We start from the raw sequence: 10306 nt of genomic DNA on the forward strand, positions 1-10306 counted from the left end.
CTCGGGCCGGGCCAGGCCGTCCCACGGCGGGGGGCGGGCAGCTGCGGGCTCAGGACTCGGGTCTAACGGTTTAAACTGACGTGGTCTGTCTAGGGTTGCGTTTGGGCCGCCACGTTGGAAGTGGGGTCTCCGGGGGGCGGTGAGGCCACGTTGGAAGTGGGGTCTCTGGGGTGGCGAGGCCCGGAGGTAGCGGGGACTCCGGGGGGCGGTGAGGCCACGTTGGAAGTGGGGTCTCCGGGGCGGCGAGGCCCGGAGGTAGCGGGGTCTCCAGAGGTAGCGGGGTCTCTGGGGCAGCGAGGCCCGGAGGTAGCGGGGTCTCCGGAGGCAGCGGGGTCTCCGGAGGCAGCGGGGTCTCCAGGGCGGCGAGGCCCGGACCCCGTTGTACAGGAAGCAGCTGCGGGTGTCGGTTTTGTTCCCGTTTGCCCCGTTTCTGGTGAGCGAGGACTTCAACATCGGGGTCCCGGACTCCAGCCGAGAGGACTCGGAAGAGGCCTGGCGGGTGGTATGTTCACTGGGACTCACCTGAGGACACGGGAAAGGGACCCTTCTGTGACTCCAGTCTGTTGTGTGAGTCCCCTCCAGGGGGTTCCCGCGACCTCCCTACAGGGTGTATTCCCGTGGGGAGCCCTCATTACACTGTGTGTTTCGTGTAACCTGGGCTGGGACTGCCTGTCACTGTTCTCTTAGCGAAAGAAAGAAAGAAAGAAAGAAAGAAAGAAAGAAAGAAAGAAAGAAAGAAAGAAAGAAAGAAGAAAGAAAGAAAGAAAGAAAGAAAGAAAGGAGGGAAGGAGGGAAGGAGGGAAGGAGGGAAGGAGGGAAGGAGGGAAGGAGGGAAGGAGGGAAGGAGGGAAGGAGGGAAGGAGGGAAGGAGGGAAGGAGGGAAGGAGGGAAGGAGGGAAGGAGGGAAGGAGGGAAGGAGGGAAGGAGAAGAGGAAGGAAGAAAGAAAGAAAATGGATGCTTGGGCTGTGGTTCCGAAACCAAGACGGTTCACGTGGCTTTGAGTCACCGTTGGGTTCTGCTGCTGAGTGGCCATGGGGACCTCGCAGCCCCCTGTTCGTCTGGAAGCTCAGCCTGCTGTCGTGCTCCCCCACTTCCTCGGCCCGTGTCCGCCCCCCACCCCAACACAGATCTTGGATATTGCCAGAGGAAGCCATCCAGCAGCTGCTGGGCCCCCTGCCTTCCCCGGGACACCTTTATCCTGGGAGGGGTGTCTCCCCTCCAGCTGGCCCCAGCCCCACGTCCCTGAGCACTGGCTCTGACCTGCTGCACTAGGCTGTGACTCTGGGTCTCAGAGGGTCTGAAGCAATAGGCAGAGGAGGCTCGGAGGAGGGGGTCTTACGGAGACCCTGCCTTAACCGCCGAGGTGCCGAGTCCAGTGCCCGTGTGACCCTCTCCACCTTTGGGGATTCCTCCTGGTTTGTGACCAGAGTGTTCCCTGAGGTCTTACGGACTTCAACCTAAGTCAGTCCTCTTTTGTCTTCTCTGTACAGTTCCTCTCCAGATAGCCCCCTGAATATTTTTATTAACTCGTTACATTTTTGTCTTTGTCTACATGATTTCTCTCGATGATCTTTTATTTGGAAGGTTACCTGCTGTTGGGTTTAATAAATTTGTTTACTTGATTATTGACAGTTCTGGAAAAACAATCAATTAAAAACCAGGGGCTTGACCCTGGCCGGTTGGCTCAGTGGTAGAGCGTCGGCCTGGCGTGCAGGAGTCCTGGGTTCGATTCCCGGCCAGGGCACACAGGAGAAGCACCCATCTGCTTCTCCACCCCTCCCCCTCTCCTTCCTCTCTGTCTCTCTCTTCCCCTCCCGCAGCCAAGGCTCCAATGGAGCAAAGTTGGCCTGGGCGCTGAGGATGGCTCTGTGGCCTCTGCCTCAGGTGCTAGGAATGGCTCTGGTCACAACAGAGCAAAGCCCCAGATGGACAGAGCATCACCCCCTGGTGGGCATGCCGGGTGGATCCCAGTCGGATGCATGTAGAAGTCTGTCTCTCTATCTCCCTGCTTCTAACTTCAGAAAAATACAAAAAACAACCAACCAACCAGGGGCTTTATTCTGGGGCAAGTTTTACCCTCTGGGAGGCTCTTCCAACATGATAGTGGATACTGACTGCCATGCTTTGGAAAATCCACATCGTATAGGATGCCCAGACACTCCCACTCACCAAGCCTAATTGCTTTTGGGGTCCCAGCACTTGAGGCAAAAAACAAATGAGTCCTCACAGGGCCACTCCGTAGGTCAGTAGTCTTCCCCTAGCAGGGATTGGGTTCCCAGGAGAATGAGAAGTAGCAGCACTGTGCTGACTGGGTGCCGCTACATCTATGCTACATCTATCAGGTCGGCCGTGATTAAGGCAGAGGAGAGAAGCTGAAACTGCCTCGGGCCACTGCTCTGTGACCTTTGGCAGGTGTGAAAGCCTTTTCCTTATCTCTAATATCAAAAGCCTTGCTTCCATCAGAGTGTCAGCACTCACAAAGAAAGTGTTTATGAAGCACCGAAGGCATATAAATGGAAGGTTTCCAAAAGGGTACGGAGAGGTGAGCAATGCAGGGAACCCAGACACCAGGAGAGAGGGGGCAGGTCACTGTCTGCTCTGGGGGGCTCGGTCCCCCTCGTGGCAGGTCACTGTCCACTCTGGGGGCTTGGTCTCCCTCGTGGCAGGTCACTGTCCGCTCTGGGGGGCTCGGTCTCCCTCGTGGCAGGTCACTGTCCGCTCTGGGGGCTCGGCCTCCCTCGTGGCAGGTCACTGTCCGCTCTGGGGGTCTCGTCTTCCCTCGTGGCAGGTCACTGTCCGCTCTGGGGGCTCGGTCCCCCTCGTGGCAGGTCACTGTCCGCTCTGGGGGGCTCGGTCTCCCTCGTGGCAGGTCACTGTCCGCTCTGGGGGGCTCGGTCCCCCTCGTGGCAGGTCACTGTCCGCTCTGGGGGCCTCGGTCTCCCTCGTGGCAGGTCACTGTCCGCTCTGGGGGGCTCGGTCCCCCTCGTGGCAGGTCACTGTCCACTCTGGGGGGCTCAGTCTCCCTCTTTGCCAGATTGTGGGGAGGGAGCGCTTAGACTTGCATGACTTCTGATGGCTCTGTCTGGTCGGATTGTGGTCGACTTAATGGCCATTAGCTTCCTTGCATAGTATTTTCTGTCTAGTTCTTGTTTATATTCAGAGAAGTGACTGACCAGCCGCCTTTCTCTGACGAAGGCCTTGATGGCCCTTCCAAAGATGCGCCTAAAAGTAAGCGCGGACAGTGATGGGGTTGTGTGTGCTTTTCTTTTTCTTTCCGGTTGGAAAGGGCTTGCACGTTGTGGCTACACCCTCTTCAGCTAAGAAAAGGGTTATCAGGTTTTCTCAGTGGACTGGAATTATTTTTCTCTCCATTATTACCGAGGTCAGCAGCTTCAGAGGTGAGAAGGGAATCGAGGGGGTGACTTTTTTTCTTTCTCACTTAAAAGGGAAACCTCCAGAATGTGCATTTATTTGGTTCTTGGGCTTGTGTCTGCTGAGCCCAGCGGGCCTTCCAGAGAGAGGTGTGGGGAATGGAGCGAAGGCTGCTGATTGGGGTGCTCGCAGAGCGCCGGGAGCTGTTCAGGGTGGTGTCACACACAGGGCTGTGCGGGTAACACGTGGCTGGCGTCCAGCTTGCAGTTAGACGGGGGGACAGTTCACAGATGAGCTTAACTGCAGTGGACTTTTTCTAGCGACAGGTCTACAGAAGGGAGTGCTGAGGGTCCAGAGGGGCGGAGCGGTCACCTCGGCCTGGCCTCTTCCGTCCTCTCAGATCCAGCCAGAGCCCGTGCCGGGGGTGGCTCACGAAGTCAGCCACCAGCTCTGGGTGTTGACCCCGGTCCACAAGGGCAGGAAAGCCAGGGGAGGGAGCCAGACGGGCCTCTCGCCTCCTGTCCTCGCTGGGACTCCTGGGGACGCCCTGCCTTGTGGAGCCATCGGGCTCTTATCTGGCTTCCACGTTCTTCCTCTGCAGGGCTCCAGCCTGGGGTGCTGAGGAAGCCCGGTGAGCAGGGCCCAGAGCTGTCAGCAGCCAAGCATCTCGCCACGTCTGATATCCGCACTGATGGGGACCCGATGGGTCCTGCTGTGCTTATTGGGGGGGGGGGGGCGACCGCTGAATTACAGAGCTAGGAAATACGCAGCATGAACTACTTAGAGCACATGGACACGGCCTCTTGTGCACGTGTCCACTTACAGGACTTACAGCATAGACGAGGCAAACACTAGCAGGTGCCGGTCTGAAGGGTATTCAAAAAACCGAGAAAGTAAATCTGGAATGAAAAACTTTCTTGACTTGTCAAATTGGCAGATATTTGAAGGAAATCCATGCTAGCAAACATGGGATAAAAACTGGAATTATGCCAGCTTGAGCATGGGATCATAGACATGACCCTATGGTCGCTGTTTGAAGCCCAAGGTCACTGGCTTGAGCAAGGGCTCACTGGCTCAGCTGGAGCCCCCCAACCCCCGTATCAAGGCACATGTGAGAAGCAACCAATGAACAATGAAGGTGCCGCAACTATGGAATGACGCTTCTCATCTCTCTCCCTTCCTCTCTCTCTAAGAAAAAAAAAAACAAAAAACTTTCCTGGAATTAAAAACCTTTAAGTGTTGATACTCTTTAACCCAGTAATTTCACTTAGAGCAATTTTCAAGATCTGTGCCAAAGCCGTAGGTGCCAGGGTATAGCTGGCACACTTGGGAACAACCTCGGTGTCAGCAGGAGGCACACGCCAGCACGGGGGTGTGATGCGGCTGCTGAAAACTGCTTTCGAATAATGGAAAAGTATGAAAGTGGCCGTTGTGGACTCGGATGTAACTGTAACTTTTCAGTAGATTTCAAGACTTCATTCATCCGTTTCCTGTATAATAGGGGAGAGGGTATTTACAAAAAGGGGGACGAGGAAATGATGAAGAACTTGGCCACGTGCCCTGAACAACTCCACGAGGCATGAGGAGGTGAGAAGGCAGGAAGCTAACGTGTTCAAAGCCGAAATGGAGAGTTCTGTGAAAACACTTGAGTGGCTCTTCCCCCCGGATGAGAAGTAGCAGCAGCCCTGGCAGCGCTCATTGGCCGCCGAGAGGGTGTGGGAGGAAGAATGCACAAATGCACTTGCGAATGGAATGTGTGCTTCGCAAGAGGCCAAGCTGGCAGCTTTGGCTTCCAAAAGGTGGGAGTGTCGGCCGGAGGAACGGCGTGTGCTGACCGAGGCCTCAGAGGCCTGCGGTCCTGGCCCCTCCTGTGGAGTTCTGGAATGGGGGGGGGGGGGCGCATGTGGGACCTCTCGACCCGTCCGTCCAGAAGGTGATGGCCGTGGCTATATTCCGAGCAGCAAAGGGAGCTCCTGGCACCAAGAGCCCTCATCTGTGACCTGGCATGAGGGCGAGAGTTCTCAGGAGAGTATCATTGACACTTAAGGTAGAGCGTTCCCTAATTTATGAAGCAGGTATTAAGCCCCCACTTTAAAGGGGAGGAAACTGAGAGGCTCAGAGAGGGAAAATAACTCATCGAGCACACTGTTCTATCCATTTTCACAAACTGGATCTTTGAATGTTTACCATCGTCCTTGAAAGTAGATCCTTTCTCATTTCATACAGCCAAGAAAATGGAATCAGACGAGGTGAACTGAACGGCCCAGGCCGTCCGCACCCCGAGGCAGATGCCCGCCGTCTCTCAGGACTGCAGTCTCAAGAGGTCAGCGGTCAGCGGCAGCTCAGCTCCCACCGCTTCGGGGCTCAGCCGGGCAGGAAGCGGTCCAGCGGCACTTCGTTTAGAGGTGCTCGCAGGGCAGGTTGGCAGCGTACCCAGGGAACCTGCCTCATGTAAAGATACGAGGAACTTCAAAGGGCAGCGTCCCGACCCAAGTCTAGCTCTTCCGTTCTGGCTCTGGTTCCCAACTCTCGCACAGGGCAGATCTTTGAGAAGTTACAGTAAGAGGATTAAGCGCTATCTCAGATGCCCAAACCTGATGGTTGATTTCGAGTATAACCTTTTTTTTTTTCTTTCTTATTATGAAAGCAATATATTCTGATCCTACTCACAAAAGACCATCTGGCAGTTCTAGAGCCAGAGATCAACACTTAGGCTTTGGCCTCTAGTGGCCACATTTTTGTTCCAAGCCCATGCATCTTCTTGGGGACTCTTCTCTGACCCTCCAGGCTCCCTGCAGCGTGTACCGTGAGCACATGACCTCATCTCCACACCAGCCCTGAGAGCTGTACCATCTCAAGCAGAGACGCTCTCTTATCCACGTGCAGACAAGTAGGGAAGCTGGGATTCCAAGCTGGGTCTGGATCCAGAGGTCTGCTGGCAGATCTGAGTTACACACGTGTACATGCATGCACACACATGTGTGCACACACACGTGAACTCTCTAAACTGGCTGCCTAGAGTTCCACTGTAATCACCCTGTGATGTCTCCTCCCGACGTGTTTGGGAGACGATCCCACTACTATAGGGTTATACTCGACAAGTGGAATGGCGGGGTCCCAGTGTTTGGAACAATGTATATGGTGTTTTTTGATCTGATACATCCTGTATCTCAGGTTGGTTCCTTTTCTGGAAGGCAGCTCATAGGCCCTTTTCGCAGCTGTGTGTGCCTGTGCCGACGTCCTCTCCATACGGTGCAGCATGGAGTCTGGGACATGCTAGAAAGGCAGAGCGCTGGCTTGTCCTGCAATCCAAGCTTCCGGTTCTCAGGGGCACAATCTGGGGTGAGTGAGGCACCTAGTGGTGAAGTCGGCACTGCAGTCCTGCTCCAGGGAAGGAGCCCTTCTCAGGCCGGTGGACTTGGACGGGGGCTTCCAGGGTGGGTGAAGTTGGCACTGCAGTCCTACTCCGGGGAAGGAGCCTTTCTCGGGCGGGCGGACTTGGACGGGGGCTTCCCGGGTGGGTGGAGGGAAGTCGACGCTGCAGTCTCACTCCAGGGAAGGAGCCCTTCTCGGGCGGGCGGACTTGGACGGGGGCTTCCAGGGTGGGTGGAGTGAAGTTGGCACTGCAGTCCTACTCCGGGGAAGGAGCCTTTCTCGGGCAGACTTGGACGGGGGCTTCCAGGGTGGGTGGAGTGAAGTCGTCTATGCTCGGCTGTCTGGTGGACCTGCCAGGTTTCCGGTCCAGCATGTCTTTTTCCTTTAGTTCCGTAATAAACTGTGAATGAGGAAACGGTCTGCCTTAGGAAATCGCTTTCCCAGAGACGACTTGGACAGACAGCACAGTGGCTGGGTTTCCTCCAAAGAGAAGTCCCTCCTGGCTCCCTGACCAGTGTGCTATTTACTAGGCGTGCCACAGGGCATGAGCACTGCTCCAGGGCCGGTGTGGGCCCCCCTGACACACAGAGAGCGCAGACAAACGCATTTCTTCCCCTCACCCTGCCTTAGAGGAGGAAGGCTTGAATTTAGGTATTTATTGAAAATGTGTACGTTGTGTAAATGGACCAGACTCCTTAGCTGGTGCACTCCACACACTCTGCTGGACCGAGGCTGTGGCCAGCCGCCTTCTCTGCCATTCCCCTTGAAAGACGAGCAACGGCACCTGGAGGGGTGGGCAGAGTCAGGAGCACACGTCTGGGACGGTGCCGTCCGCGTTCTCTGTCCCCATCAGCCCTGGGCCAGGCAGTGTGACCCGTGGGTGCTGCCCAGCCCGACCGTGAGGCAGTGTGACCCGTGGGTGCTGCACAGCCCGACCGTGAGGCAGTGTGACCCGTGGGTGCTGCCCAGCCCGACCGTGAGGCAGTGTGACCCGTGGGTGCTGCACAGCCCGACCGTGAGGCAGTGTGACCCGTGGGTGCTGCACAGCCCGACCGTGAGGCAGTGTGACCCGTGGGTGCTGCCCAGCCCGACCGTGAGGCAGTGTGACCCGTGGGTGCTGCACAGCCCGACCGTGACGACAGGCTTGCACCCACAGGGCTGACTGGTTATAAACACACAGGCAGAGGAGGGAAGGCTGCTGACTGGCCCGGTTTCAGGGGAAGGTGAGCAGCTTACGGGAAGCGGCCTGCTGAGAATGGGTTCCGTGGAAAGAACGCTGATCACGCCAGAGGCCCGGAGTCAAGTCCTAGCTCCGCCCCTGGACAGAGAGGAGGCACATCTCACCCTGAGGTGCATGATCTCAAGCCGAGCCTCAGTTTCTTCAACTCTTAACTGATTTAAACTGCTATCTCACGGGGCTTTTGTGAGGACTACAGCTGATCATAACTGACGCGTGGAGGGCCCACCTGCCACACGCCCAGCATCTGTGCGTTCTCATCCTCAGAAAGAGCTCCGGAACCTAATGAAGGAACTGATACAGGGACATGATTTCACTTATATGTGCAAGCTAATGAACAAAACGAACTGACAAGCAAAGTAGAGACAGACTCATGCATAGGCTGACAGCTCTCAGGGTTGGGGGGGTGACTGGGTGAAGAGGGCCAAGGACTGCGCTGAAAAGAACAATTAAAAACGTCCTCGTGGACACGGACAACAGTGTGGTAATTGCCAGGGTGAAGGGGGCCTCAGGGGCACACGCGTTATGGATGACGACCTCGGGAAGAGTCAGAGGTAGAGGAGAGGTGACAGCCGCCCTGGAGACACTGCAGCGAAGGGAAAAAGGAAGCGAGGGGGTAGGGAATAGAGGACCCTGCAGAAAGATAAATAAGATGAATGCCAGCCTCTCCCAAGGGCATTCTAATCTCCTAGTTCTTCCCAGCACCGCATCATCCTTCTCAAGAGAAACACGTTTAAAGAAAGGATGATTGTGCCTGACCTGTGGTGGTGCAGTGGATAAAGCGTCGACCTGGAAATGCTGAGGTCGCCGGTTCGAAACCCTGGGCTTGCCTGGTCAAGGCACATGTGGGAGTTGATGCTTCCCGCTCCTCCCCCTTCTCTCTCTGTCTCTGTCTCTGTCTCTGTCTCTGTCTCTCCTCTCTAAAAAAAAAGAAAGGACGATTGTGACATCAGCAGGATGTGATGTGTCTCTCCCACAGACACCGAGTTAACAGTCCACAGACGAGGGTGCCCTTATCTGAACTCTAGAGACGCCTGAGAAGCGACAGCATCCAGACCAACGTCAACCAAGAAGGGATTGCATCCGAAGGAGTAGGAAAATCTGTCGTGTGCTGGGAGCTCAGACCGGCGGCGGCGCTGCGGCCACCAAGGACACCAAGGCCAGTGTCTCGCGCTCCAGCCTACAGCGTGAGAAATACCTTTGGAAACTCCTCTCGGGGGGAAAAAAATAAAAGGTGCGCATCCTCACGCTGCCGGGCCTGGACGCTGTGGGGGGAACTCCGCCATCCCCACCAGCGGTGGCCGCGTGGAGACGGTGGCGTGTAAGGACATCGCTTCGCCGTGTGGACTGTGGGTGGCCGGGACCAGACCCGGCCTCGGCGGTGCCATCGCTCCCAGAACACACCAGATCCCATCTCTCTGGCGGACAGCAAGGACCCAGAGCGCGCGAGCGAGGCCGGAAAGGTGCTCCCGCGGGCGCCGGCGGAGGAGCTCAGGGAGGCTGTCCCGCTGCTGGCGAACAAGCGGGACCGCCCCGGCGACACGGACGCAGCGGAGGTCTCGGACCAGCTGGGCCCGCCTTCTGTGCGCCGCAGGCACCGGTACGCTCAGGACCCTGCGCCCCCAGCGGGGACGGGCTCCTCGAGGGGCTGCAACCAGAAGCGAGCTGCTCTCCGCTCTCCCCCTGGGCTCCCTCGGTCGCCGTCGCTGACCCTCCTGCGGCGCTCAGTTCTTCCCTATCTATGGATACATATGTATAATGTGTATGTATTTTTCTTCTTCTTTGTCCAAGTGAGAGGAGGGGAGACAGGCAGACTGCTGCAGGTGCACCGGCCGGGATTCCCGTCTGGGGCGGAGGCTCAGCTCTTCTGGCGAGCCCAGGGGGCGGAGCCCGGTAACAGGAGCGGGGCCAGGGGGCGGGGCCAGGGCGGCAGGGGCGGGGTCGAGGGCGGGGCCCGACGACAGGAGCGTGTTCGGGGGGCGGAGCCCGGGCGGCAGGGGCGGGGTCGAGGGCGGGGCCCGACGACGAGCGTGTTCAGGGGGCGGAGCCAGGGCGGCAGGGGCGGGGTCGAGCCCGGTGACAGGAGCCGGTTCAGGGGGCGGAGCCAGGGCGGCGGGGGCGGGGTCGAGGGCGGGGCCCGACGACAGGAGCGGGTTCAGGGGGCGGAGCCAGGGCGGCAGGGGCGGGGTCGAGGGCGGGGCCCGACGACAGGAGCGCGTTCAGGGGGCGGAGCCAGGGTGGCAGGGGCGGGGTCGAGCCCGATGACAGGAGCGGGCCCAGGAGGCGGGGCCCCGGGAGGCGCACGCGCACCGGAGCCTTGG

Source organism: Saccopteryx leptura, chromosome 4 (assembly GCF_036850995.1).
Source record: "Saccopteryx leptura isolate mSacLep1 chromosome 4, mSacLep1_pri_phased_curated, whole genome shotgun sequence".
Classification (NCBI taxonomy): domain Eukaryota; kingdom Metazoa; phylum Chordata; class Mammalia; order Chiroptera; family Emballonuridae; genus Saccopteryx; species Saccopteryx leptura.